Raw genomic sequence first — 23113 nt, 5'->3', positions numbered from 1 at the left:
CCGGTGGCACAAAACAGCCAGAAAAACCATACGAGCAGCAAAGTGTGCACACACATCCGAGACCGTTTGCAGAAGCGCAGTTTGACCAGTGTCGTCTTTAAAAGGAAAGTTTTCAGAGAGCTTTCCGGCTTACGGCCATACTACCCTGAGAACGCCCGATCTCGTCCGATCTCGGAAGCTAAGCAGGGGCGGGCCTGGTTAGTACTTGGATGGGAGACCGCCTGGGAATACCAGGTGCTGAAAGCTTTTTAGGCTCTTGGCTTTCAGCAGAGGGCGCTGTTTCCCACCTCTTGGAAAACGCCATCACTTTGAATGGAGGAAGAGTATTTATTTTGCCCTCATGGGAGGAACATCCATCTACAGTGTTTTTCTCTCTGCTGTGAAGTTCAAACAGGCTTACAGGCTGGCTGTGGCTGCGACCGGTGGCACAAAACAGCCAGAAAAACCATACGAGCAGCAAAGTGTGCACACACATCCGAGACCGTTTGCAGAAGCGCAGTTTGACCAGTGTCGTCTTTAAAAGGAAAGTTTTCAGAGAGCTTTCCGGCTTACGGCCATACTACCCTGAGAACGCCCGATCTCGTCTGATCTCGGAAGCTAAGCAGGGGCGGGCCTGGTGAGTACTTGGATGGGAGACCGCCTGGGAATACCAGGTGCTGTAAGCTTTTTAGGCTCTTGGCTTTCAGCAGAGGGCGCTGTTTCCCACTTCTTGGAAAACGCCGTCACTTTGAATGGAGGAAGAGTATTTATTTTGCCCTCATGTGAGGAACATCCATCTACAGTGTTTTTCTCTCTGCTGTGAAGTTCAAACAGGCTTACAGGCTGGCTGTGGCTGCGACCGGTGGCACAAAACAGCCAGAAAAACCATACGAGCAGCAAAGTGTGCACACACATCCGAGACCGTTTGCAGAAGCGCAGTTTGACCAGTGTCGTCTTTAAAAGGAAAGTTTTCAGAGAGCTTTCCGGCTTATGGCCATACTACCCTGAGAACGCCCGATCTCGTCCGATCTCGGAAGCTAAGCAGGGGCGGGCCTGGTTAGTACTTGGATGGGAGACCGCCTGGGAATACCAGGTGCTGAAAGCTTTTTAGGCTCTTGGCTTTCAGCAGAGGGCGCTGTTTCCCACCTCTTGGAAAACGCCATCACTTTGAATGGAGGAAGAGTATTTATTTTGCCCTCATGGGAGGAACATCCATCTACAGTGTTTTTCTCTCTGCTGTGAAGTTCAAACAGGCTTACAGGCTGGCTGTGGCTGCGACCGGTGGCACAAAACAGCCAGAAAAACCATACGAGCAGCAAAGTGTGCACACACATCCGAGACCGTTTGCAGAAGCGCAGTTTGACCAGTGTCGTCTTTAAAAGGAAAGTTTTCAGAGAGCTTTCCGGCTTACGGCCATACTACCCTGAGAACGCCCGATCTCGTCCGATCTCGGAAGCTAAGCAGGGGCGGGCCTGGTGAGTACTTGGATGGGAGACCGCCTGGGAATACCAGGTGCTGTAAGCTTTTTAGGCTCTTGGCTTTCAGCAGAGGGCGCTGTTTCCCACTTCTTGGAAAACGCCATCACTTTGAATGGAGGAAGAGTATTTATTTTGCCCTCATGTGAGGAACATCCATCTACAGTGTTTTTCTCTCTGCTGTGAAGTTCAAACAGGCTTACAGGCTGGCTGTGGCTGCGACCGGTGGCACAAAACAGCCAGAAAAACCATACGAGCAGCAAAGTGTGCACACACATCCGAGACCGTTTGCAGAAGCGCAGTTTGACCAGTGTCGTCTTTAAAAGGAAAGTTTTCAGAGAGCTTTCCGGCTTACGGCCATACTACCCTGAGAACGCCCGATCTCGTCCGATCTCGGAAGCTAAGCAGGGGCGGGCCTGGTGAGTACTTGGATGGGAGACCGCCTGGGAATACCAGGTGCTGTAAGCTTTTTAGGCTCTTGGCTTTCAGCAGAGGGCGCTGTTTCCCACTTCTTGGAAAACGCCATCACTTTGAATGGAGGAAGAGTATTTATTTTGCCCTCATGTGAGGAACATCCATCTACAGTGTTTTTCTCTCTGCTGTGAAGTTCAAACAGGCTTACAGGCTGGCTGTGGCTGCGACCGGTGGCACAAAACAGCCAGAAAAACCATACGAGCAGCAAAGTGTGCACACACATCCGAGACCGTTTGCAGAAGCGCAGTTTGACCAGTGTCGTCTTTAAAAGGAAAGTTTTCAGAGAGCTTTCCGGCTTACGGCCATACTACCCTGAGAACGCCCGATCTCGTCCGATCTCGGAAGCTAAGCAGGGGCGGGCCTGGTGAGTACTTGGAATGGGAGACCGCCTGGGAATACCAGGTGCTGTAAGCTTTTTAGGCTCTTGGCTTTCAGCAGAGGGCGCTGTTTCCCACTTCTTGGAAAACGCCATCACTTTGAATGGAGGAAGAGTATTTATTTTGCCCTCATGTGAGGAACATCCATCTACAGTGTTTTTCTCTCTGCTGTGAAGTTCAAACAGGCTTACAGGCTGGCTGTGGCTGCGACCGGTGGCACAAAACAGCCAGAAAAACCATACGAGCAGCAAAGTGTGCACACACATCCGAGACCGTTTGCAGAAGCGCAGTTTGACCAGTGTCGTCTTTAAAAGGAAAGTTTTCAGAGAGCTTTCCGGCTTACGGCCATACTACCCTGAGAACGCCCGATCTCGTCCGATCTCGGAAGCTAAGCAGGGGCGGGCCTGGTTAGTACTTGGATGGGAGACCGCCTGGGAATACCAGGTGCTGTAAGCTTTTTAGGCTCTTGGCTTTCAGCAGAGGGCGCTGTTTCCCACTTCTTGGAAAACGCCATCACTTTGAATGGAGGAAGAGTATTTATTTTGCCCTCATGTGAGGAACATCCATCTACAGTGTTTTTCTCTCTGCTGTGAAGTTCAAACAGGCTTACAGGCTGGCTGTGGCTGCGACCGGTGGCACAAAACAGCCAGAAAAACCATACGAGCAGCAAAGTGTGCACACACATCCGAGACCGTTTGCAGAAGCGCAGTTTGACCAGTGTCGTCTTTAAAAGGAAAGTTTTCAGAGAGCTTTCCGGCTTACGGCCATACTACCCTGAGAACGCCCGATCTCGTCCGATCTCGGAAGCTAAGCAGGGGCGGGCCTGGTGAGTACTTGGAATGGGAGACCGCCTGGGAATACCAGGTGCTGTAAGCTTTTTAGGCTCTTGGCTTTCAGCAGAGGGCGCTGTTTCCCACTTCTTGGAAAACGCCATCACTTTGAATGGAGGAAGAGTATTTATTTTGCCCTCATGTGAGGAACATCCATCTACAGTGTTTTTCTCTCTGCTGTGAAGTTCAAACAGGCTTACATCCTGGCTGTGGCTGCGACCGGTGGCACAAAACAGCCAGAAAAACCATACGAGCAGCAAAGTGTGCACACACATCCGAGACCGTTTGCAGAAGCGCAGTTTGACCAGTGTCGTCTTTAAAAGGAAAGTTTTCAGAGAGCTTTCCGGCTTACGGCCATACTACCCTGAGAACGCCCGATCTCGTCCGATCTCGGAAGCTAAGCAGGGGCGGGCCTGGTGAGTACTTGGATGGGAGACCGCCTGGGAATACCAGGTGCTGTAAGCTTTTTAGGCTCTTGGCTTTCAGCAGAGGGCGCTGTTTCCCACTTCTTGGAAAACGCCATCACTTTGAATGGAGGAAGAGTATTTATTTTGCCCTCATGTGAGGAACATCCATCTACAGTGTTTTTCTCTCTGCTGTGAAGTTCAAACAGGCTTACAGGCTGGCTGTGGCTGCGACCGGTGGCACAAAACAGCCAGAAAAACCATACGAGCAGCAAAGTGTGCACACACATCCGAGACCGTTTGCAGAAGCGCAGTTTGACCAGTGTCGTCTTTAAAAGGAAAGTTTTCAGAGAGCTTTCCGGCTTACAGCCATACTACCCTGAGAACGCCCGATCTCGTCCGATCTCGGAAGCTAAGCAGGGGCGGGCCTGGTGAGTACTTGGAATGGGAGACCGCCTGGGAATACCAGGTGCTGTAAGCTTTTTAGGCTCTTGGCTTTCAGCAGAGGGCGCTGTTTCCCACTTCTTGGAAAACGCCATCACTTTGAATGGAGGAAGAGTATTTATTTTGCCCTCATGTGAGGAACATCCATCTAAAGTGTTTTTCTCTCTGCTGTGAAGTTCAAACAGGCTTACAGGCTGGCTGTGGCTGCGACCGGTGGCACAAAACAGCCAGAAAAACCATACGAGCAGCAAAGTGTGCACACACATCCGAGACCGTTTGCAGAAGCGCAGTTTGACCAGTGTCGTCTTTAAAAGGAAAGTTTTCAGAGAGCTTTCCGGCTTACGGCCATACTACCCTGAGAACGCCCGATCTCGTCCGATCTCGGAAGCTAAGCAGGGGCGGGCCTGGTTAGTACTTGGATGGGAGACCGCCTGGGAATACCAGGTGCTGTAAGCTTTTTAGGCTCTTGGCTTTCAGCAGAGGGCGCTGTTTCCCACTTCTTGGAAAACGCCATCACTTTGAATGGAGGAAGAGTATTTATTTTGCCCTCATGTGAGGAACATCCATCTACAGTGTTTTTCTCTCTGCTGTGAAGTTCAAACAGGCTTACAGGCTGGCTGTGGCTGCGACCGGTGGCACAAAACAGCCAGAAAAACCATACGAGCAGCAAAGTGTGCACACACATCCGAGACCGTTTGCAGAAGCGCAGTTTGACCAGTGTCGTCTTTAAAAGGAAAGTTTTCAGAGAGCTTTCCGGCTTACGGCCATACTACCCTGAGAACGCCCGATCTCGTCCGATCTCGGAAGCTAAGCAGGGGCGGGCCTGGTGAGTACTTGGAATGGGAGACCGCCTGGGAATACCAGGTGCTGTAAGCTTTTTAGGCTCTTGGCTTTCAGCAGAGGGCGCTGTTTCCCACTTCTTGGAAAACGCCATCACTTTGAATGGAGGAAGAGTATTTATTTTGCCCTCATGTGAGGAACATCCATCTACAGTGTTTTTCTCTCTGCTGTGAAGTTCAAACAGGCTTACAGGCTGGCTGTGGCTGCGACCGGTGGCACAAAACAGCCAGAAAAACCATACGAGCAGCAAAGTGTGCACACACATCCGAGACCGTTTGCAGAAGCGCAGTTTGACCAGTGTCGTCTTTAAAAGGAAAGTTTTCAGAGAGCTTTCCGGCTTACGGCCATACTACCCTGAGAACGCCCGATCTCGTCCGATCTCGGAAGCTAAGCAGGGGCGGGCCTGGTTAGTACTTGGATGGGAGACCGCCTGGGAATACCAGGTGCTGAAAGCTTTTTAGGCTCTTGGCTTTCAGCAGAGGGCGCTGTTTCCCACCTCTTGGAAAACGCCATCACTTTGAATGGAGGAAGAGTATTTATTTTGCCCTCATGGGAGGAACATCCATCTACAGTGTTTTTCTCTCTGCTGTGAAGTTCAAACAGGCTTACAGGCTGGCTGTGGCTGCGACCGGTGGCACAAAACAGCCAGAAAAACCATACGAGCAGCAAAGTGTGCACACACATCCGAGACCGTTTGCAGAAGCGCAGTTTGACCAGTGTCGTCTTTAAAAGGAAAGTTTTCAGAGAGCTTTCCGGCTTACGGCCATACTACCCTGAGAACGCCCGATCTCGTCCGATCTCGGAAGCTAAGCAGGGGCGGGCCTGGTGAGTACTTGGATGGGAGACCGCCTGGGAATACCAGGTGCTGTAAGCTTTTTAGGCTCTTGGCTTTCAGCAGAGGGCGCTGTTTCCCACTTCTTGGAAAACGCCATCACTTTGAATGGAGGAAGAGTATTTATTTTGCCCTCATGTGAGGAACATCCATCTACAGTGTTTTTCTCTCTGCTGTGAAGTTCAAACAGGCTTACAGGCTGGCTGTGGCTGCGACCGGTGGCACAAAACAGCCAGAAAAACCATACGAGCAGCAAAGTGTGCACACACATCCGAGACCGTTTGCAGAAGCGCAGTTTGACCAGTGTCGTCTTTAAAAGGAAAGTTTTCAGAGAGCTTTCCGGCTTACGGCCATACTACCCTGAGAACGCCCGATCTCGTCCGATCTCGGAAGCTAAGCAGGGGCGGGCCTGGTGAGTACTTGGATGGGAGACCGCCTGGGAATACCAGGTGCTGTAAGCTTTTTAGGCTCTTGGCTTTCAGCAGAGGGCGCTGTTTCCCACTTCTTGGAAAACGCCATCACTTTGAATGGAGGAAGAGTATTTATTTTGCCCTCATGTGAGGAACATCCATCTACAGTGTTTTTCTCTCTGCTGTGAAGTTCAAACAGGCTTACAGGCTGGCTGTGGCTGCGACCGGTGGCACAAAACAGCCAGAAAAACCATACGAGCAGCAAAGTGTGCACACACATCCGAGACCGTTTGCAGAAGCGCAGTTTGACCAGTGTCGTCTTTAAAAGGAAAGTTTTCAGAGAGCTTTCCGGCTTACGGCCATACTACCCTGAGAACGCCCGATCTCGTCCGATCTCGGAAGCTAAGCAGGGGCGGGCCTGGTGAGTACTTGGAATGGGAGACCGCCTGGGAATACCAGGTGCTGTAAGCTTTTTAGGCTCTTGGCTTTCAGCAGAGGGCGCTGTTTCCCACTTCTTGGAAAACGCCATCACTTTGAATGGAGGAAGAGTATTTATTTTGCCCTCATGTGAGGAACATCCATCTACAGTGTTTTTCTCTCTGCTGTGAAGTTCAAACAGGCTTACAGGCTGGCTGTGGCTGCGACCGGTGGCACAAAACAGCCAGAAAAACCATACGAGCAGCAAAGTGTGCACACACATCCGAGACCGTTTGCAGAAGCGCAGTTTGACCAGTGTCGTCTTTAAAAGGAAAGTTTTCAGAGAGCTTTCCGGCTTACGGCCATACTACCCTGAGAACGCCCGATCTCGTCCGATCTCGGAAGCTAAGCAGGGGCGGGCCTGGTTAGTACTTGGATGGGAGACCGCCTGGGAATACCAGGTGCTGTAAGCTTTTTAGGCTCTTGGCTTTCAGCAGAGGGCGCTGTTTCCCACTTCTTGGAAAACGCCATCACTTTGAATGGAGGAAGAGTATTTATTTTGCCCTCATGTGAGGAACATCCATCTACAGTGTTTTTCTCTCTGCTGTGAAGTTCAAACAGGCTTACAGGCTGGCTGTGGCTGCGACCGGTGGCACAAAACAGCCAGAAAAACCATACGAGCAGCAAAGTGTGCACACACATCCGAGACCGTTTGCAGAAGCGCAGTTTGACCAGTGTCGTCTTTAAAAGGAAAGTTTTCAGAGAGCTTTCCGGCTTACGGCCATACTACCCTGAGAACGCCCGATCTCGTCCGATCTCGGAAGCTAAGCAGGGGCGGGCCTGGTGAGTACTTGGAATGGGAGACCGCCTGGGAATACCAGGTGCTGTAAGCTTTTTAGGCTCTTGGCTTTCAGCAGAGGGCGCTGTTTCCCACTTCTTGGAAAACGCCATCACTTTGAATGGAGGAAGAGTATTTATTTTGCCCTCATGTGAGGAACATCCATCTACAGTGTTTTTCTCTCTGCTGTGAAGTTCAAACAGGCTTACATCCTGGCTGTGGCTGCGACCGGTGGCACAAAACAGCCAGAAAAACCATACGAGCAGCAAAGTGTGCACACACATCCGAGACCGTTTGCAGAAGCGCAGTTTGACCAGTGTCGTCTTTAAAAGGAAAGTTTTCAGAGAGCTTTCCGGCTTACGGCCATACTACCCTGAGAACGCCCGATCTCGTCCGATCTCGGAAGCTAAGCAGGGGCGGGCCTGGTGAGTACTTGGATGGGAGACCGCCTGGGAATACCAGGTGCTGTAAGCTTTTTAGGCTCTTGGCTTTCAGCAGAGGGCGCTGTTTCCCACTTCTTGGAAAACGCCATCACTTTGAATGGAGGAAGAGTATTTATTTTGCCCTCATGTGAGGAACATCCATCTACAGTGTTTTTCTCTCTGCTGTGAAGTTCAAACAGGCTTACAGGCTGGCTGTGGCTGCGACCGGTGGCACAAAACAGCCAGAAAAACCATACGAGCAGCAAAGTGTGCACACACATCCGAGACCGTTTGCAGAAGCGCAGTTTGACCAGTGTCGTCTTTAAAAGGAAAGTTTTCAGAGAGCTTTCCGGCTTACAGCCATACTACCCTGAGAACGCCCGATCTCGTCCGATCTCGGAAGCTAAGCAGGGGCGGGCCTGGTGAGTACTTGGAATGGGAGACCGCCTGGGAATACCAGGTGCTGTAAGCTTTTTAGGCTCTTGGCTTTCAGCAGAGGGCGCTGTTTCCCACTTCTTGGAAAACGCCATCACTTTGAATGGAGGAAGAGTATTTATTTTGCCCTCATGTGAGGAACATCCATCTAAAGTGTTTTTCTCTCTGCTGTGAAGTTCAAACAGGCTTACAGGCTGGCTGTGGCTGCGACCGGTGGCACAAAACAGCCAGAAAAACCATACGAGCAGCAAAGTGTGCACACACATCCGAGACCGTTTGCAGAAGCGCAGTTTGACCAGTGTCGTCTTTAAAAGGAAAGTTTTCAGAGAGCTTTCCGGCTTACGGCCATACTACCCTGAGAACGCCCGATCTCGTCCGATCTCGGAAGCTAAGCAGGGGCGGGCCTGGTTAGTACTTGGATGGGAGACCGCCTGGGAATACCAGGTGCTGTAAGCTTTTTAGGCTCTTGGCTTTCAGCAGAGGGCGCTGTTTCCCACTTCTTGGAAAACGCCATCACTTTGAATGGAGGAAGAGTATTTATTTTGCCCTCATGTGAGGAACATCCATCTACAGTGTTTTTCTCTCTGCTGTGAAGTTCAAACAGGCTTACAGGCTGGCTGTGGCTGCGACCGGTGGCACAAAACAGCCAGAAAAACCATACGAGCAGCAAAGTGTGCACACACATCCGAGACCGTTTGCAGAAGCGCAGTTTGACCAGTGTCGTCTTTAAAAGGAAAGTTTTCAGAGAGCTTTCCGGCTTACGGCCATACTACCCTGAGAACGCCCGATCTCGTCCGATCTCGGAAGCTAAGCAGGGGCGGGCCTGGTGAGTACTTGGAATGGGAGACCGCCTGGGAATACCAGGTGCTGTAAGCTTTTTAGGCTCTTGGCTTTCAGCAGAGGGCGCTGTTTCCCACTTCTTGGAAAACGCCATCACTTTGAATGGAGGAAGAGTATTTATTTTGCCCTCATGTGAGGAACATCCATCTACAGTGTTTTTCTCTCTGCTGTGAAGTTCAAACAGGCTTACAGGCTGGCTGTGGCTGCGACCGGTGGCACAAAACAGCCAGAAAAACCATACGAGCAGCAAAGTGTGCACACACATCCGAGACCGTTTGCAGAAGCGCAGTTTGACCAGTGTCGTCTTTAAAAGGAAAGTTTTCAGAGAGCTTTCCGGCTTACGGCCATACTACCCTGAGAACGCCCGATCTCGTCCGATCTCGGAAGCTAAGCAGGGGCGGGCCTGGTGAGTACTTGGATGGGAGACCGCCTGGGAATACCAGGTGCTGTAAGCTTTTTAGGCTCTTGGCTTTCAGCAGAGGGCGCTGTTTCCCACTTCTTGGAAAACGCCATCACTTTGAATGGAGGAAGAGTATTTATTTTGCCCTCATGTGAGGAACATCCATCTACAGTGTTTTTCTCTCTGCTGTGAAGTTCAAACAGGCTTACAGGCTGGCTGTGGCTGCGACCGGTGGCACAAAACAGCCAGAAAAACCATACGAGCAGCAAAGTGTGCACACACATCCGAGACCGTTTGCAGAAGCGCAGTTTGACCAGTGTCGTCTTTAAAAGGAAAGTTTTCAGAGAGCTTTCCGGCTTACGGCCATACTACCCTGAGAACGCCCGATCTCGTCCGATCTCGGAAGCTAAGCAGGGGCGGGCCTGGTTAGTACTTGGATGGGAGACCGCCTGGGAATACCAGGTGCTGTAAGCTTTTTAGGCTCTTGGCTTTCAGCAGAGGGCGCTGTTTCCCACTTCTTGGAAAACGCCATCACTTTGAATGGAGGAAGAGTATTTATTTTGCCCTCATGTGAGGAACATCCATCTACAGTGTTTTTCTCTCTGCTGTGAAGTTCAAACAGGCTTACAGGCTGGCTGTGGCTGCGACCGGTGGCACAAAACAGCCAGAAAAACCATACGAGCAGCAAAGTGTGCACACACATCCGAGACCGTTTGCAGAAGCGCAGTTTGACCAGTGTCGTCTTTAAAAGGAAAGTTTTCAGAGAGCTTTCCGGCTTACGGCCATACTACCCTGAGAACGCCCGATCTCGTCCGATCTCGGAAGCTAAGCAGGGGCGGGCCTGGTGAGTACTTGGATGGGAGACCGCCTGGGAATACCAGGTGCTGTAAGCTTTTTAGGCTCTTGGCTTTCAGCAGAGGGCGCTGTTTCCCACTTCTTGGAAAACGCCGTCACTTTGAATGGAGGAAGAGTATTTATTTTGCCCTCATGTGAGGAACATCCATCTACAGTGTTTTTCTCTCTGCTGTGAAGTTCAAACAGGCTTACAGGCTGGCTGTGGCTGCGACCGGTGGCACAAAACAGCCAGAAAAACCATACGAGCAGCAAAGTGTGCACACACATCCGAGACCGTTTGCAGAAGCGCAGTTTGACCAGTGTCGTCTTTAAAAGGAAAGTTTTCAGAGAGCTTTCCGGCTTACGGCCATACTACCCTGAGAACGCCCGATCTCGTCCGATCTCGGAAGCTAAGCAGGGGCGGGCCTGGTTAGTACTTGGATGGGAGACCGCCTGGGAATACCAGGTGCTGAAAGCTTTTTAGGCTCTTGGCTTTCAGCAGAGGGCGCTGTTTCCCACCTCTTGGAAAACGCCATCACTTTGAATGGAGGAAGAGTATTTATTTTGCCCTCATGGGAGGAACATCCATCTACAGTGTTTTTCTCTCTGCTGTGAAGTTCAAACAGGCTTACAGGCTGGCTGTGGCTGCGACCGGTGGCACAAAACAGCCAGAAAAACCATACGAGCAGCAAAGTGTGCACACACATCCGAGACCGTTTGCAGAAGCGCAGTTTGACCAGTGTCGTCTTTAAAAGGAAAGTTTTCAGAGAGCTTTCCGGCTTACGGCCATACTACCCTGAGAACGCCCGATCTCGTCCGATCTCGGAAGCTAAGCAGGGGCGGGCCTGGTGAGTACTTGGATGGGAGACCGCCTGGGAATACCAGGTGCTGTAAGCTTTTTAGGCTCTTGGCTTTCAGCAGAGGGCGCTGTTTCCCACCTCTTGGAAAACGCCATCACTTTGAATGGAGGAAGAGTATTTATTTTGCCCTCATGTGAGGAACATCCATCTACAGTGTTTTTCTCTCTGCTGTGAAGTTCAAACAGGCTTACAGGCTGGCTGTGGCTGCGACCGGTGGCACAAAACAGCCAGAAAAACCATACGAGCAGCAAAGTGTGCACACACATCCGAGACCGTTTGCAGAAGCGCAGTTTGACCAGTGTCGTCTTTAAAAGGAAAGTTTTCAGAGAGCTTTCCGGCTTACGGCCATACTACCCTGAGAACGCCCGATCTCGTCCGATCTCGGAAGCTAAGCAGGGGCGGGCCTGGTGAGTACTTGGATGGGAGACCGCCTGGGAATACCAGGTGCTGTAAGCTTTTTAGGCTCTTGGCTTTCAGCAGAGGGCGCTGTTTCCCACTTCTTGGAAAACGCCATCACTTTGAATGGAGGAAGAGTATTTATTTTGCCCTCATGTGAGGAACATCCATCTACAGTGTTTTTCTCTCTGCTGTGAAGTTCAAACAGGCTTACAGGCTGGCTGTGGCTGCGACCGGTGGCACAAAACAGCCAGAAAAACCATACGAGCAGCAAAGTGTGCACACACATCCGAGACCGTTTGCAGAAGCGCAGTTTGACCAGTGTCGTCTTTAAAAGGAAAGTTTTCAGAGAGCTTTCCGGCTTACGGCCATACTACCCTGAGAACGCCCGATCTCGTCCGATCTCGGAAGCTAAGCAGGGGCGGGCCTGGTTAGTACTTGGATGGGAGACCGCCTGGGAATACCAGGTGCTGAAAGCTTTTTAGGCTCTTGGCTTTCAGCAGAGGGCGCTGTTTCCCACCTCTTGGAAAACGCCATCACTTTGAATGGAGGAAGAGTATTTATTTTGCCCTCATGGGAGGAACATCCATCTACAGTGTTTTTCTCTCTGCTGTGAAGTTCAAACAGGCTTACAGGCTGGCTGTGGCTGCGACCGGTGGCACAAAACAGCCAGAAAAACCATACGAGCAGCAAAGTGTGCACACACATCCGAGACCGTTTGCAGAAGCGCAGTTTGACCAGTGTCGTCTTTAAAAGGAAAGTTTTCAGAGAGCTTTCCGGCTTACGGCCATACTACCCTGAGAACGCCCGATCTCGTCCGATCTCGGAAGCTAAGCAGGGGCGGGCCTGGTGAGTACTTGGATGGGAGACCGCCTGGGAATACCAGGTGCTGTAAGCTTTTTAGGCTCTTGGCTTTCAGCAGAGGGCGCTGTTTCCCACTTCTTGGAAAACGCCATCACTTTGAATGGAGGAAGAGTATTTATTTTGCCCTCATGTGAGGAACATCCATCTACAGTGTTTTTCTCTCTGCTGTGAAGTTCAAACAGGCTTACAGGCTGGCTGTGGCTGCGACCGGTGGCACAAAACAGCCAGAAAAACCATACGAGCAGCAAAGTGTGCACACACATCCGAGACCGTTTGCAGAAGCGCAGTTTGACCAGTGTCGTCTTTAAAAGGAAAGTTTTCAGAGAGCTTTCCGGCTTACGGCCATACTACCCTGAGAACGCCCGATCTCGTCCGATCTCGGAAGCTAAGCAGGGGCGGGCCTGGTGAGTACTTGGATGGGAGACCGCCTGGGAATACCAGGTGCTGTAAGCTTTTTAGGCTCTTGGCTTTCAGCAGAGGGCGCTGTTTCCCACTTCTTGGAAAACGCCATCACTTTGAATGGAGGAAGAGTATTTATTTTGCCCTCATGTGAGGAACATCCATCTACAGTGTTTTTCTCTCTGCTGTGAAGTTCAAACAGGCTTACAGGCTGGCTGTGGCTGCGACCGGTGGCACAAAACAGCCAGAAAAACCATACGAGCAGCAAAGTGTGCACACACATCCGAGACCGTTTGCAGAGGCGCAGTTTGACCAGTGTCGTCTTTAAAAGGAAAGTTTTCAGAGAGCTTTCCGGCTTACGGCCATACTACCCTGAGAACGCCCGATCTCGTCCGATCTCGGAAGCTAAGCAGGGGCGGGCCTGGTTAGTACTTGGATGGGAGACCGCCTGGGAATACCAGGTGCTGAAAGCTTTTTAGGCTCTTGGCTTTCAGCAGAGGGCGCTGTTTCCCACCTCTTGGAAAACGCCATCACTTTGAATGGAGGAAGAGTATTTATTTTGCCCTCATGGGAGGAACATCCATCTACAGTGTTTTTCTCTCTGCTGTGAAGTTCAAACAGGCTTACAGGCTGGCTGTGGCTGCGACCGGTGGCACAAAACAGCCAGAAAAACCATACGAGCAGCAAAGTGTGCACACACATCCGAGACCGTTTGCAGAAGCGCAGTTTGACCAGTGTCGTCTTTAAAAGGAAAGTTTTCAGAGAGCTTTCCGGCTTACGGCCATACTACCCTGAGAACGCCCGATCTCGTCCGATCTCGGAAGCTAAGCAGGGGCGGGCCTGGTGAGTACTTGGATGGGAGACCGCCTGGGAATACCAGGTGCTGTAAGCTTTTTAGGCTCTTGGCTTTCAGCAGAGGGCGCTGTTTCCCACTTCTTGGAAAACGCCGTCACTTTGAATGGAGGAAGAGTATTTATTTTGCCCTCATGTGAGGAACATCCATCTACAGTGTTTTTCTCTCTGCTGTGAAGTTCAAACAGGCTTACAGGCTGGCTGTGGCTGCGACCGGTGGCACAAAACAGCCAGAAAAACCATACGAGCAGCAAAGTGTGCACACACATCCGAGACCGTTTGCAGAAGCGCAGTTTGACCAGTGTCGTCTTTAAAAGGAAAGTTTTCAGAGAGCTTTCCGGCTTACGGCCATACTACCCTGAGAACGCCCGATCTCGTCCGATCTCGGAAGCTAAGCAGGGGCGGGCCTGGTTAGTACTTGGATGGGAGACCGCCTGGGAATACCAGGTGCTGAAAGCTTTTTAGGCTCTTGGCTTTCAGCAGAGGGCGCTGTTTCCCACCTCTTGGAAAACGCCATCACTTTGAATGGAGGAAGAGTATTTATTTTGCCCTCATGGGAGGAACATCCATCTACAGTGTTTTTCTCTCTGCTGTGAAGTTCAAACAGGCTTACAGGCTGGCTGTGGCTGCGACCGGTGGCACAAAACAGCCAGAAAAACCATACGAGCAGCAAAGTGTGCACACACATCCGAGACCGTTTGCAGAAGCGCAGTTTGACCAGTGTCGTCTTTAAAAGGAAAGTTTTCAGAGAGCTTTCCGGCTTACGGCCATACTACCCTGAGAACGCCCGATCTCGTCCGATCTCGGAAGCTAAGCAGGGGCGGGCCTGGTGAGTACTTGGATGGGAGACCGCCTGGGAATACCAGGTGCTGTAAGCTTTTTAGGCTCTTGGCTTTCAGCAGAGGGCGCTGTTTCCCACTTCTTGGAAAACGCCGTCACTTTGAATGGAGGAAGAGTATTTATTTTGCCCTCATGTGAGGAACATCCATCTACAGTGTTTTTCTCTCTGCTGTGAAGTTCAAACAGGCTTACAGGCTGGCTGTGGCTGCGACCGGTGGCACAAAACAGCCAGAAAAACCATACGAGCAGCAAAGTGTGCACACACATCCGAGACCGTTTGCAGAAGCGCAGTTTGACCAGTGTCGTCTTTAAAAGGAAAGTTTTCAGAGAGCTTTCCGGCTTACGGCCATACTACCCTGAGAACGCCCGATCTCGTCCGATCTCGGAAGCTAAGCAGGGGCGGGCCTGGTTAGTACTTGGATGGGAGACCGCCTGGGAATACCAGGTGCTGAAAGCTTTTTAGGCTCTTGGCTTTCAGCAGAGGGCGCTGTTTCCCACCTCTTGGAAAACGCCATCACTTTGAATGGAGGAAGAGTATTTATTTTGCCCTCATGGGAGGAACATCCATCTACAGTGTTTTTCTCTCTGCTGTGAAGTTCAAACAGGCTTACAGGCTGGCTGTGGCTGCGACCGGTGGCACAAAACAGCCAGAAAAACCATACGAGCAGCAAAGTGTGCACACACATCCGAGACCGTTTGCAGAAGCGCAGTTTGACCAGTGTCGTCTTTAAAAGGAAAGTTTTCAGAGAGCTTTCCGGCTTACGGCCATACTACCCTGAGAACGCCCGATCTCGTCCGATCTCGGAAGCTAAGCAGGGGCGGGCCTGGTGAGTACTTGGATGGGAGACCGCCTGGGAATACCAGGTGCTGTAAGCTTTTTAGGCTCTTGGCTTTCAGCAGAGGGCGCTGTTTCCCACTTCTTGGAAAACGCCATCACTTTGAATGGAGGAAGAGTATTTATTTTGCCCTCATGTGAGGAACATCCATCTACAGTGTTTTTCTCTCTGCTGTGAAGTTCAAACAGGCTTACAGGCTGGCTGTGGCTGCGACCGGTGGCACAAAACAGCCAGAAAAACCATACGAGCAGCAAAGTGTGCACACACATCCGAGACCGTTTGCAGAAGCGCAGTTTGACCAGTGTCGTCTTTAAAAGGAAAGTTTTCAGAGAGCTTTCCGGCTTACGGCCATACTACCCTGAGAACGCCCGATCTCGTCCGATCTCGGAAGCTAAGCAGGGGCGGGCCTGGTGAGTACTTGGATGGGAGACCGCCTGGGAATACCAGGTGCTGTAAGCTTTTTAGGCTCTTGGCTTTCAGCAGAGGGCGCTGTTTCCCACTTCTTGGAAAACGCCATCACTTTGAATGGAGGAAGAGTATTTATTTTGCCCTCATGTGAGGAACATCCATCTACAGTGTTTTTCTCTCTGCTGTGAAGTTCAAACAGGCTTACAGGCTGGCTGTGGCTGCGACCGGTGGCACAAAACAGCCAGAAAAACCATACGAGCAGCAAAGTGTGCACACACATCCGAGACCGTTTGCAGAAGCGCAGTTTGACCAGTGTCGTCTTTAAAAGGAAAGTTTTCAGAGAGCTTTCCGGCTTACAGCCATACTACCCTGAGAACGCCCGATCTCGTCCGATCTCGGAAGCTAAGCAGGGGCGGGCCTGGTGAGTACTTGGAATGGGAGACCGCCTGGGAATACCAGGTGCTGTAAGCTTTTTAGGCTCTTGGCTTTCAGCAGAGGGCGCTGTTTCCCACTTCTTGGAAAACGCCATCACTTTGAATGGAGGAAGAGTATTTATTTTGCCCTCATGTGAGGAACATCCATCTAAAGTGTTTTTCTCTCTGCTGTGAAGTTCAAACAGGCTTACAGGCTGGCTGTGGCTGCGACCGGTGGCACAAAACAGCCAGAAAAACCATACGAGCAGCAAAGTGTGCACACACATCCGAGACCGTTTGCAGAAGCGCAGTTTGACCAGTGTCGTCTTTAAAAGGAAAGTTTTCAGAGAGCTTTCCGGCTTACGGCCATACTACCCTGAGAACGCCCGATCTCGTCCGATCTCGGAAGCTAAGCAGGGGCGGGCCTGGTTAGTACTTGGATGGGAGACCGCCTGGGAATACCAGGTGCTGTAAGCTTTTTAGGCTCTTGGCTTTCAGCAGAGGGCGCTGTTTCCCACTTCTTGGAAAACGCCATCACTTTGAATGGAGGAAGAGTATTTATTTTGCCCTCATGTGAGGAACATCCATCTACAGTGTTTTTCTCTCTGCTGTGAAGTTCAAACAGGCTTACAGGCTGGCTGTGGCTGCGACCGGTGGCACAAAACAGCCAGAAAAACCATACGAGCAGCAAAGTGTGCACACACATCCGAGACCGTTTGCAGAAGCGCAGTTTGACCAGTGTCGTCTTTAAAAGGAAAGTTTTCAGAGAGCTTTCCGGCTTACGGCCATACTACCCTGAGAACGCCCGATCTCGTCCGATCTCGGAAGCTAAGCAGGGGCGGGCCTGGTGAGTACTTGGAATGGGAGACCGCCTGGGAATACCAGGTGCTGTAAGCTTTTTAGGCTCTTGGCTTTCAGCAGAGGGCGCTGTTTCCCACTTCTTGGAAAACGCCATCACTTTGAATGGAGGAAGAGTATTTATTTTGCCCTCATGTGAGGAACATCCATCTACAGTGTTTTTCTCTCTGCTGTGAAGTTCAAACAGGCTTACAGGCTGGCTGTGGCTGCGACCGGTGGCACAAAACAGCCAGAAAAACCATACGAGCAGCAAAGTGTGCACACACATCCGAGACCGTTTGCAGAAGCGCAGTTTGACCAGTGTCGTCTTTAAAAGGAAAGTTTTCAGAGAGCTTTCCGGCTTACGGCCATACTACCCTGAGAACGCCTGATCTCGTCCGATCTCGGAAGCTAAGCAGGGGCGGGCCTGGTGAGTACTTGGATGGGAGACCGCCTGGGAATACCAGGTGCTGTAAGCTTTTTAGGCTCTTGGCTTTCAGCAGAGGGCGCTGTTTCCCACTTCTTGGAAAACGCCATCACTTTGAATGGAGGAAGAGTATTTATTTTGCCCTCATGTGAGGAACATCCATCTACAGTGTTTTTCTCTCTGCTGTGAAGTTCAAACAGGCTTACAGGCTGGCTGTGGCTGCGACCGGTGGCACAAAACAGCCAGAAAAACCATACGAGCAGCAAAGTGTGCACACACATCCGAGACCGTTTGCAGAAGCGCAGTTTGACCAGTGTCGTCTTTAAAAGGAAAGTTTTCAGAGAGCTTTCCGGCTTACGGCCATACTACCCTGAGAACGCCCGATCTCGTCCGATCTCGGAAGCTAAGCAGGGGCGGGCCTGGTTAGTACTTGGATGGGAGACCGCCTGGGAATACCAGGTGCTGTAAGCTTTTTAGGCTCTTGGCTTTCAGCAGAGGGCGCTGTTTCCCACTTCTTGGAAAACGCCATCACTTTGAATGGAGGAAGAGTATTTATTTTGCCCTCATGTGAGGAACATCCATCTACAGTGTTTTTCTCTCTGCTGTGAAGTTCAAACAGGCTTACAGGCTGGCTGTGGCTGCGACCGGTGGCACAAAACAGCCAGAAAAACCATACGAGCAGCAAAGTGTGCACACACATCCGAGACCGTTTGCAGAAGCGCAGTTTGACCAGTGTCGTCTTTAAAAGGAAAGTTTTCAGAGAGCTTTCCGGCTTACGGCCATACTACCCTGAGAACGCCCGATCTCGTCCGATCTCGGAAGCTAAGCAGGGGCGGGCCTGGTGAGTACTTGGATGGGAGACCGCCTGGGAATACCAGGTGCTGTAAGCTTTTTAGGCTCTTGGCTTTCAGCAGAGGGCGCTGTTTCCCACTTCTTGGAAAACGCCGTCACTTTGAATGGAGGAAGAGTATTTATTTTGCCCTCATGTGAGGAACATCCATCTACAGTGTTTTTCTCTCTGCTGTGAAGTTCAAACAGGCTTACAGGCTGGCTGTGGCTGCGACCGGTGGCACAAAACAGCCAGAAAAACCATACGAGCAGCAAAGTGTGCACACACATCCGAGACCGTTTGCAGAAGCGCAGTTTGACCAGTGTCGTCTTTAAAAGGAAAGTTTTCAGAGAGCTTTCCGGCTTACGGCCATACTACCCTGAGAACGCCCGATCTCGTCCGATCTCGGAAGCTAAGCAGGGGCGGGCCTGGTTAGTACTTGGATGGGAGGCCGCCTGGGAATACCAGGTGCTGAAAGCTTTTTAGGCTCTTGGCTTTCAGCAGAGGGCGCTGTTTCCCACCTCTTGGAAAACGCCATCACTTTGAATGGAGGAAGAGTATTTATTTTGCCCTCATGGGAGGAACATCCATCTACAGTGTTTTTCTCTCTGCTGTGAAGTTCAAACAGGCTTACAGGCTGGCTGTGGCTGCGACCGGTGGCACAAAACAGCCAGAAAAACCATACGAGCAGCAAAGTGTGCACACACATCCGAGACCGTTTGCAGAAGCGCAGTTTGACCAGTGTCGTCTTTAAAAGGAAAGTTTTCAGAGAGCTTTCCGGCTTACGGCCATACTACCCTGAGAACGCCCGATCTCGTCCGATCTCGGAAGCTAAGCAGGGGCGGGCCTGGTGAGTACTTGGATGGGAGACCGCCTGGGAATACCAGGTGCTGTAAGCTTTTTAGGCTCTTGGCTTTCAGCAGAGGGCGCTGTTTCCCACTTCTTGGAAAACGCCGTCACTTTGAATGGAGGAAGAGTATTTATTTTGCCCTCATGTGAGGAACATCCATCTACAGTGTTTTTCTCTCTGCTGTGAAGTTCAAACAGGCTTACAGGCTGGCTGTGGCTGCGACCGGTGGCACAAAACAGCCAGAAAAACCATACGAGCAGCAAAGTGTGCACACACATCCGAGACCGTTTGCAGAAGCGCAGTTTGACCAGTGTCGTCTTTAAAAGGAAAGTTTTCAGAGAGCTTTCCGGCTTACGGCCATACTACCCTGAGAACGCCCGATCTCGTCCGATCTCGGAAGCTAAGCAGGGGCGGGCCTGGTTAGTACTTGGATGGGAGACCGCCTGGGAATACCAGGTGCTGTAAGCTTTTTAGGCTCTTGGCTTTCAGCAGAGGGCGCTGTTTCCCACTTCTTGGAAAACGCCATCACTTTGAATGGAGGAAGAGTATTTATTTTGCCCTCATGTGAGGAACATCCATCTACAGTGTTTTTCTCTCTGCTGTGAAGTTCAAACAGGCTTACAGGCTGGCTGTGGCTGCGACCGGTGGCACAAAACAGCCAGAAAAACCATACGAGCAGCAAAGTGTGCACACACATCCGAGACCGTTTGCAGAAGCGCAGTTTGACCAGTGTCGTCTTTAAAAGGAAAGTTTTCAGAGAGCTTTCCGGCTTACGGCCATACTACCCTGAGAACGCCCGATCTCGTCCGATCTCGGAAGCTAAGCAGGGGCGGGCCTGGTGAGTACTTGGAATGGGAGACCGCCTGGGAATACCAGGTGCTGTAAGCTTTTTAGGCTCTTGGCTTTCAGCAGAGGGCGCTGTTTCCCACTTCTTGGAAAACGCCATCACTTTGAATGGAGGAAGAGTATTTATTTTGCCCTCATGTGAGGAACATCCATCTACAGTGTTTTTCTCTCTGCTGTGAAGTTCAAACAGGCTTACAGGCTGGCTGTGGCTGCGACCGGTGGCACAAAACAGCCAGAAAAACCATACGAGCAGCAAAGTGTGCACACACATCCGAGACCGTTTGCAGAAGCGCAGTTTGACCAGTGTCGTCTTTAAAAGGAAAGTTTTCAGAGAGCTTTCCGGCTTACGGCCATACTACCCTGAGAACGCCCGATCTCGTCCGATCTCGGAAGCTAAGCAGGGGCGGGCCTGGTGAGTACTTGGATGGGAGACCGCCTGGGAATACCAGGTGCTGTAAGCTTTTTAGGCTCTTGGCTTTCAGCAGAGGGCGCTGTTTCCCACTTCTTGGAAAACGCCATCACTTTGAATGGAGGAAGAGTATTTATTTTGCCCTCATGTGAGGAACATCCATCTACAGTGTTTTTCTCTCTGCTGTGAAGTTCAAACAGGCTTACAGGCTGGCTGTGGCTGCGACCGGTGGCACAAAACAGCCAGAAAAACCATACGAGCAGCAAAGTGTGCACACACATCCGAGACCGTTTGCAGAAGCGCAGTTTGACCAGTGTCGTCTTTAAAAGGAAAGTTTTCAGAGAGCTTTCCGGCTTACGGCCATACTACCCTGAGAACGCCCGATCTCGTCCGATCTCGGAAGCTAAGCAGGGGCGGGCCTGGTTAGTACTTGGATGGGAGACCGCCTGGGAATACCAGGTGCTGTAAGCTTTTTAGGCTCTTGGCTTTCAGCAGAGGGCGCTGTTTCCCACTTCTTGGAAAACGCCATCACTTTGAATGGAGGAAGAGTATTTATTTTGCCCTCATGTGAGGAACATCCATCTACAGTGTTTTTCTCTCTGCTGTGAAGTTCAAACAGGCTTACAGGCTGGCTGTGGCTGCGACCGGTGGCACAAAACAGCCAGAAAAACCATACGAGCAGCAAAGTGTGCACACACATCCGAGACCGTTTGCAGAAGCGCAGTTTGACCAGTGTCGTCTTTAAAAGGAAAGTTTTCAGAGAGCTTTCCGGCTTACGGCCATACTACCCTGAGAACGCCCGATCTCGTCCGATCTCGGAAGCTAAGCAGGGGCGGGCCTGGTGAGTACTTGGATGGGAGACCGCCTGGGAATACCAGGTGCTGTAAGCTTTTTAGGCTCTTGGCTTTCAGCAGAGGGCGCTGTTTCCCACTTCTTGGAAAACGCCGTCACTTTGAATGGAGGAAGAGTATTTATTTTGCCCTCATGTGAGGAACATCCATCTACAGTGTTTTTCTCTCTGCTGTGAAGTTCAAACAGGCTTACAGGCTGGCTGTGGCTGCGACCGGTGGCACAAAACAGCCAGAAAAACCATACGAGCAGCAAAGTGTGCACACACATCCGAGACCGTTTGCAGAAGCGCAGTTTGACCAGTGTCGTCTTTAAAAGGAAAGTTTTCAGAGAGCTTTCCGGCTTACGGCCATACTACCCTGAGAACGCCCGATCTCGTCCGATCTCGGAAGCTAAGCAGGGGCGGGCCTGGTTAGTACTTGGATGGGAGACCGCCTGGGAATACCAGGTGCTGAAAGCTTTTTAGGCTCTTGGCTTTCAGCAGAGGGCGCTGTTTCCCACCTCTTGGAAAACGCCATCACTTTGAATGGAGGAAGAGTATTTATTTTGCCCTCATGGGAGGAACATCCATCTACAGTGTTTTTCTCTCTGCTGTGAAGTTCAAACAGGCTTACAGGCTGGCTGTGGCTGCGACCGGTGGCACAAAACAGCCAGAAAAACCATACGAGCAGCAAAGTGTGCACACACATCCGAGACCGTTTGCAGAAGCGCAGTTTGACCAGTGTCGTCTTTAAAAGGAAAGTTTTCAGAGAGCTTTCCGGCTTACGGCCATACTACCCTGAGAACGCCCGATCTCGTCCGATCTCGGAAGCTAAGCAGGGGCGGGCCTGGTGAGTACTTGGATGGGAGACCGCCTGGGAATACCAGGTGCTGTAAGCTTTTTAGGCTCTTGGCTTTCAGCAGAGGGCGCTGTTTCCCACTTCTTGGAAAACGCCGTCACTTTGAATGGAGGAAGAGTATTTATTTTGCCCTCATGTGAGGAACATCCATCTACAGTGTTTTTCTCTCTGCTGTGAAGTTCAAACAGGCTTACAGGCTGGCTGTGGCTGCGACCGGTGGCACAAAACAGCCAGAAAAACCATACGAGCAGCAAAGTGTGCACACACATCCGAGACCGTTTGCAGAAGCGCAGTTTGACCAGTGTCGTCTTTAAAAGGAAAGTTTTCAGAGAGCTTTCCGGCTTACGGCCATACTACCCTGAGAACGCCCGATCTCGTCCGATCTCGGAAGCTAAGCAGGGGCGGGCCTGGTTAGTACTTGGATGGGAGACCGCCTGGGAATACCAGGTGCTGAAAGCTTTTTAGGCTCTTGGCTTTCAGCAGAGGGCGCTGTTTCCCACCTCTTGGAAAACGCCATCACTTTGAATGGAGGAAGAGTATTTATTTTGCCCTCATGGGAGGAACATCCATCTACAGTGTTTTTCTCTCTGCTGTGAAGTTCAAACAGGCTTACAGGCTGGCTGTGGCTGCGACCGGTGGCACAAAACAGCCAGAAAAACCATACGAGCAGCAAAGTGTGCACACACATCCGAGACCGTTTGCAGAAGCGCAGTTTGACCAGTGTCGTCTTTAAAAGGAAAGTTTTCAGAGAGCTTTCCGGCTTACGGCCATACTACCCTGAGAACGCCCGATCTCGTCCGATCTCGGAAGCTAAGCAGGGGCGGGCCTGGTGAGTACTTGGATGGGAGACCGCCTGGGAATACCAGGTGCTGTAAGCTTTTTAGGCTCTTGGCTTTCAGCAGAGGGCGCTGTTTCCCACTTCTTGGAAAACGCCATCACTTTGAATGGAGGAAGAGTATTTATTTTGCCCTCATGTGAGGAACATCCATCTACAGTGTTTTTCTCTCTGCTGTGAAGTTCAAACAGGCTTACAGGCTGGCTGTGGCTGCGACCGGTGGCACAAAACAGCCAGAAAAACCATACGAGCAGCAAAGTGTGCACACACATC

The 23113-nt window shown here is 51.1% G+C and overlaps 55 non-coding genes across 55 annotated transcripts; all 55 read left to right on the top strand.

Annotated features, from left to right (window-relative positions):
• The first annotated feature begins 127 nt into the window (after positions 1-127).
• On the top strand, positions 128-246 carry LOC129175131 (5S ribosomal RNA). The gene has a single exon (XR_008568101.1). It is a non-coding gene; the product is annotated as a 5S ribosomal RNA (ribosomal RNA).
• A 300-nt stretch (positions 247-546) lies between these two features.
• Positions 547-665, top strand: LOC129174960 (5S ribosomal RNA). Its single transcript, XR_008567930.1, has one exon. It is a non-coding gene; the product is annotated as a 5S ribosomal RNA (ribosomal RNA).
• Positions 666-965: 300 nt separating this feature from the next.
• Positions 966-1084, top strand: LOC129175173 (5S ribosomal RNA). The gene has a single exon (XR_008568142.1). It is a non-coding gene; the product is annotated as a 5S ribosomal RNA (ribosomal RNA).
• Positions 1085-1384: 300 nt separating this feature from the next.
• Positions 1385-1503, top strand: LOC129174878 (5S ribosomal RNA). The gene has a single exon (XR_008567852.1). It is a non-coding gene; the product is annotated as a 5S ribosomal RNA (ribosomal RNA).
• Positions 1504-1803: 300 nt separating this feature from the next.
• LOC129174877 (5S ribosomal RNA) lies at positions 1804-1922 on the top strand. Its single transcript, XR_008567851.1, has one exon. It is a non-coding gene; the product is annotated as a 5S ribosomal RNA (ribosomal RNA).
• Positions 1923-2222: 300 nt separating this feature from the next.
• On the top strand, positions 2223-2342 carry LOC129175324 (5S ribosomal RNA). The gene has a single exon (XR_008568287.1). It is a non-coding gene; the product is annotated as a 5S ribosomal RNA (ribosomal RNA).
• A 300-nt stretch (positions 2343-2642) lies between these two features.
• LOC129175456 (5S ribosomal RNA) lies at positions 2643-2761 on the top strand. The gene has a single exon (XR_008568410.1). It is a non-coding gene; the product is annotated as a 5S ribosomal RNA (ribosomal RNA).
• Positions 2762-3061: 300 nt separating this feature from the next.
• Positions 3062-3181, top strand: LOC129175323 (5S ribosomal RNA). The gene has a single exon (XR_008568286.1). It is a non-coding gene; the product is annotated as a 5S ribosomal RNA (ribosomal RNA).
• Positions 3182-3481: 300 nt separating this feature from the next.
• Positions 3482-3600, top strand: LOC129174876 (5S ribosomal RNA). The gene has a single exon (XR_008567850.1). It is a non-coding gene; the product is annotated as a 5S ribosomal RNA (ribosomal RNA).
• A 300-nt stretch (positions 3601-3900) lies between these two features.
• LOC129175364 (5S ribosomal RNA) lies at positions 3901-4020 on the top strand. Its single transcript, XR_008568325.1, has one exon. It is a non-coding gene; the product is annotated as a 5S ribosomal RNA (ribosomal RNA).
• A 300-nt stretch (positions 4021-4320) lies between these two features.
• On the top strand, positions 4321-4439 carry LOC129175455 (5S ribosomal RNA). The gene has a single exon (XR_008568409.1). It is a non-coding gene; the product is annotated as a 5S ribosomal RNA (ribosomal RNA).
• Positions 4440-4739: 300 nt separating this feature from the next.
• Positions 4740-4859, top strand: LOC129175321 (5S ribosomal RNA). Its single transcript, XR_008568284.1, has one exon. It is a non-coding gene; the product is annotated as a 5S ribosomal RNA (ribosomal RNA).
• Positions 4860-5159: 300 nt separating this feature from the next.
• LOC129175130 (5S ribosomal RNA) lies at positions 5160-5278 on the top strand. Its single transcript, XR_008568100.1, has one exon. It is a non-coding gene; the product is annotated as a 5S ribosomal RNA (ribosomal RNA).
• A 300-nt stretch (positions 5279-5578) lies between these two features.
• On the top strand, positions 5579-5697 carry LOC129174875 (5S ribosomal RNA). The gene has a single exon (XR_008567849.1). It is a non-coding gene; the product is annotated as a 5S ribosomal RNA (ribosomal RNA).
• A 300-nt stretch (positions 5698-5997) lies between these two features.
• LOC129174873 (5S ribosomal RNA) lies at positions 5998-6116 on the top strand. The gene has a single exon (XR_008567847.1). It is a non-coding gene; the product is annotated as a 5S ribosomal RNA (ribosomal RNA).
• Positions 6117-6416: 300 nt separating this feature from the next.
• LOC129175320 (5S ribosomal RNA) lies at positions 6417-6536 on the top strand. The gene has a single exon (XR_008568283.1). It is a non-coding gene; the product is annotated as a 5S ribosomal RNA (ribosomal RNA).
• A 300-nt stretch (positions 6537-6836) lies between these two features.
• On the top strand, positions 6837-6955 carry LOC129175454 (5S ribosomal RNA). Its single transcript, XR_008568408.1, has one exon. It is a non-coding gene; the product is annotated as a 5S ribosomal RNA (ribosomal RNA).
• A 300-nt stretch (positions 6956-7255) lies between these two features.
• LOC129175319 (5S ribosomal RNA) lies at positions 7256-7375 on the top strand. The gene has a single exon (XR_008568282.1). It is a non-coding gene; the product is annotated as a 5S ribosomal RNA (ribosomal RNA).
• A 300-nt stretch (positions 7376-7675) lies between these two features.
• Positions 7676-7794, top strand: LOC129174872 (5S ribosomal RNA). Its single transcript, XR_008567846.1, has one exon. It is a non-coding gene; the product is annotated as a 5S ribosomal RNA (ribosomal RNA).
• A 300-nt stretch (positions 7795-8094) lies between these two features.
• LOC129175363 (5S ribosomal RNA) lies at positions 8095-8214 on the top strand. Its single transcript, XR_008568324.1, has one exon. It is a non-coding gene; the product is annotated as a 5S ribosomal RNA (ribosomal RNA).
• A 300-nt stretch (positions 8215-8514) lies between these two features.
• On the top strand, positions 8515-8633 carry LOC129175453 (5S ribosomal RNA). Its single transcript, XR_008568407.1, has one exon. It is a non-coding gene; the product is annotated as a 5S ribosomal RNA (ribosomal RNA).
• Positions 8634-8933: 300 nt separating this feature from the next.
• LOC129175318 (5S ribosomal RNA) lies at positions 8934-9053 on the top strand. Its single transcript, XR_008568281.1, has one exon. It is a non-coding gene; the product is annotated as a 5S ribosomal RNA (ribosomal RNA).
• A 300-nt stretch (positions 9054-9353) lies between these two features.
• On the top strand, positions 9354-9472 carry LOC129174871 (5S ribosomal RNA). Its single transcript, XR_008567845.1, has one exon. It is a non-coding gene; the product is annotated as a 5S ribosomal RNA (ribosomal RNA).
• Positions 9473-9772: 300 nt separating this feature from the next.
• LOC129175452 (5S ribosomal RNA) lies at positions 9773-9891 on the top strand. Its single transcript, XR_008568406.1, has one exon. It is a non-coding gene; the product is annotated as a 5S ribosomal RNA (ribosomal RNA).
• Positions 9892-10191: 300 nt separating this feature from the next.
• LOC129174870 (5S ribosomal RNA) lies at positions 10192-10310 on the top strand. The gene has a single exon (XR_008567844.1). It is a non-coding gene; the product is annotated as a 5S ribosomal RNA (ribosomal RNA).
• Positions 10311-10610: 300 nt separating this feature from the next.
• On the top strand, positions 10611-10729 carry LOC129175129 (5S ribosomal RNA). Its single transcript, XR_008568099.1, has one exon. It is a non-coding gene; the product is annotated as a 5S ribosomal RNA (ribosomal RNA).
• A 300-nt stretch (positions 10730-11029) lies between these two features.
• On the top strand, positions 11030-11148 carry LOC129174869 (5S ribosomal RNA). The gene has a single exon (XR_008567843.1). It is a non-coding gene; the product is annotated as a 5S ribosomal RNA (ribosomal RNA).
• A 300-nt stretch (positions 11149-11448) lies between these two features.
• Positions 11449-11567, top strand: LOC129174868 (5S ribosomal RNA). Its single transcript, XR_008567842.1, has one exon. It is a non-coding gene; the product is annotated as a 5S ribosomal RNA (ribosomal RNA).
• A 300-nt stretch (positions 11568-11867) lies between these two features.
• Positions 11868-11986, top strand: LOC129175128 (5S ribosomal RNA). Its single transcript, XR_008568098.1, has one exon. It is a non-coding gene; the product is annotated as a 5S ribosomal RNA (ribosomal RNA).
• A 300-nt stretch (positions 11987-12286) lies between these two features.
• LOC129174867 (5S ribosomal RNA) lies at positions 12287-12405 on the top strand. Its single transcript, XR_008567841.1, has one exon. It is a non-coding gene; the product is annotated as a 5S ribosomal RNA (ribosomal RNA).
• A 300-nt stretch (positions 12406-12705) lies between these two features.
• On the top strand, positions 12706-12824 carry LOC129174866 (5S ribosomal RNA). Its single transcript, XR_008567840.1, has one exon. It is a non-coding gene; the product is annotated as a 5S ribosomal RNA (ribosomal RNA).
• Positions 12825-13124: 300 nt separating this feature from the next.
• LOC129175127 (5S ribosomal RNA) lies at positions 13125-13243 on the top strand. The gene has a single exon (XR_008568097.1). It is a non-coding gene; the product is annotated as a 5S ribosomal RNA (ribosomal RNA).
• A 300-nt stretch (positions 13244-13543) lies between these two features.
• LOC129174865 (5S ribosomal RNA) lies at positions 13544-13662 on the top strand. Its single transcript, XR_008567839.1, has one exon. It is a non-coding gene; the product is annotated as a 5S ribosomal RNA (ribosomal RNA).
• Positions 13663-13962: 300 nt separating this feature from the next.
• Positions 13963-14081, top strand: LOC129175125 (5S ribosomal RNA). The gene has a single exon (XR_008568095.1). It is a non-coding gene; the product is annotated as a 5S ribosomal RNA (ribosomal RNA).
• Positions 14082-14381: 300 nt separating this feature from the next.
• On the top strand, positions 14382-14500 carry LOC129174863 (5S ribosomal RNA). The gene has a single exon (XR_008567838.1). It is a non-coding gene; the product is annotated as a 5S ribosomal RNA (ribosomal RNA).
• Positions 14501-14800: 300 nt separating this feature from the next.
• LOC129175124 (5S ribosomal RNA) lies at positions 14801-14919 on the top strand. The gene has a single exon (XR_008568094.1). It is a non-coding gene; the product is annotated as a 5S ribosomal RNA (ribosomal RNA).
• Positions 14920-15219: 300 nt separating this feature from the next.
• LOC129174861 (5S ribosomal RNA) lies at positions 15220-15338 on the top strand. The gene has a single exon (XR_008567836.1). It is a non-coding gene; the product is annotated as a 5S ribosomal RNA (ribosomal RNA).
• A 300-nt stretch (positions 15339-15638) lies between these two features.
• Positions 15639-15757, top strand: LOC129174860 (5S ribosomal RNA). The gene has a single exon (XR_008567835.1). It is a non-coding gene; the product is annotated as a 5S ribosomal RNA (ribosomal RNA).
• A 300-nt stretch (positions 15758-16057) lies between these two features.
• Positions 16058-16177, top strand: LOC129175362 (5S ribosomal RNA). The gene has a single exon (XR_008568323.1). It is a non-coding gene; the product is annotated as a 5S ribosomal RNA (ribosomal RNA).
• A 300-nt stretch (positions 16178-16477) lies between these two features.
• LOC129175451 (5S ribosomal RNA) lies at positions 16478-16596 on the top strand. Its single transcript, XR_008568405.1, has one exon. It is a non-coding gene; the product is annotated as a 5S ribosomal RNA (ribosomal RNA).
• Positions 16597-16896: 300 nt separating this feature from the next.
• On the top strand, positions 16897-17016 carry LOC129175317 (5S ribosomal RNA). Its single transcript, XR_008568280.1, has one exon. It is a non-coding gene; the product is annotated as a 5S ribosomal RNA (ribosomal RNA).
• Positions 17017-17316: 300 nt separating this feature from the next.
• Positions 17317-17435, top strand: LOC129175162 (5S ribosomal RNA). Its single transcript, XR_008568132.1, has one exon. It is a non-coding gene; the product is annotated as a 5S ribosomal RNA (ribosomal RNA).
• A 300-nt stretch (positions 17436-17735) lies between these two features.
• On the top strand, positions 17736-17854 carry LOC129175450 (5S ribosomal RNA). Its single transcript, XR_008568404.1, has one exon. It is a non-coding gene; the product is annotated as a 5S ribosomal RNA (ribosomal RNA).
• Positions 17855-18154: 300 nt separating this feature from the next.
• On the top strand, positions 18155-18273 carry LOC129174859 (5S ribosomal RNA). The gene has a single exon (XR_008567834.1). It is a non-coding gene; the product is annotated as a 5S ribosomal RNA (ribosomal RNA).
• Positions 18274-18573: 300 nt separating this feature from the next.
• LOC129175197 (5S ribosomal RNA) lies at positions 18574-18692 on the top strand. Its single transcript, XR_008568166.1, has one exon. It is a non-coding gene; the product is annotated as a 5S ribosomal RNA (ribosomal RNA).
• A 300-nt stretch (positions 18693-18992) lies between these two features.
• LOC129174858 (5S ribosomal RNA) lies at positions 18993-19111 on the top strand. The gene has a single exon (XR_008567833.1). It is a non-coding gene; the product is annotated as a 5S ribosomal RNA (ribosomal RNA).
• A 300-nt stretch (positions 19112-19411) lies between these two features.
• Positions 19412-19530, top strand: LOC129175449 (5S ribosomal RNA). The gene has a single exon (XR_008568403.1). It is a non-coding gene; the product is annotated as a 5S ribosomal RNA (ribosomal RNA).
• Positions 19531-19830: 300 nt separating this feature from the next.
• On the top strand, positions 19831-19950 carry LOC129175316 (5S ribosomal RNA). The gene has a single exon (XR_008568279.1). It is a non-coding gene; the product is annotated as a 5S ribosomal RNA (ribosomal RNA).
• Positions 19951-20250: 300 nt separating this feature from the next.
• On the top strand, positions 20251-20369 carry LOC129174857 (5S ribosomal RNA). The gene has a single exon (XR_008567832.1). It is a non-coding gene; the product is annotated as a 5S ribosomal RNA (ribosomal RNA).
• A 300-nt stretch (positions 20370-20669) lies between these two features.
• On the top strand, positions 20670-20788 carry LOC129175448 (5S ribosomal RNA). The gene has a single exon (XR_008568402.1). It is a non-coding gene; the product is annotated as a 5S ribosomal RNA (ribosomal RNA).
• A 300-nt stretch (positions 20789-21088) lies between these two features.
• LOC129174856 (5S ribosomal RNA) lies at positions 21089-21207 on the top strand. Its single transcript, XR_008567831.1, has one exon. It is a non-coding gene; the product is annotated as a 5S ribosomal RNA (ribosomal RNA).
• Positions 21208-21507: 300 nt separating this feature from the next.
• Positions 21508-21626, top strand: LOC129175123 (5S ribosomal RNA). Its single transcript, XR_008568093.1, has one exon. It is a non-coding gene; the product is annotated as a 5S ribosomal RNA (ribosomal RNA).
• Positions 21627-21926: 300 nt separating this feature from the next.
• On the top strand, positions 21927-22045 carry LOC129174855 (5S ribosomal RNA). Its single transcript, XR_008567830.1, has one exon. It is a non-coding gene; the product is annotated as a 5S ribosomal RNA (ribosomal RNA).
• Positions 22046-22345: 300 nt separating this feature from the next.
• Positions 22346-22464, top strand: LOC129175122 (5S ribosomal RNA). The gene has a single exon (XR_008568092.1). It is a non-coding gene; the product is annotated as a 5S ribosomal RNA (ribosomal RNA).
• Positions 22465-22764: 300 nt separating this feature from the next.
• On the top strand, positions 22765-22883 carry LOC129174854 (5S ribosomal RNA). The gene has a single exon (XR_008567829.1). It is a non-coding gene; the product is annotated as a 5S ribosomal RNA (ribosomal RNA).
• Positions 22884-23113: the final 230 nt, after the last annotated feature.

The sequence above is a fragment of the Dunckerocampus dactyliophorus genome, unplaced genomic scaffold, assembly GCF_027744805.1.
Source record: "Dunckerocampus dactyliophorus isolate RoL2022-P2 unplaced genomic scaffold, RoL_Ddac_1.1 HiC_scaffold_23, whole genome shotgun sequence".
Taxonomy (NCBI): Eukaryota; Metazoa; Chordata; class Actinopteri; order Syngnathiformes; family Syngnathidae; genus Dunckerocampus; species Dunckerocampus dactyliophorus.
Note: the sequence above shows the minus strand (reverse complement) of the source record. Positions and strands in the feature narration are given on the sequence as shown.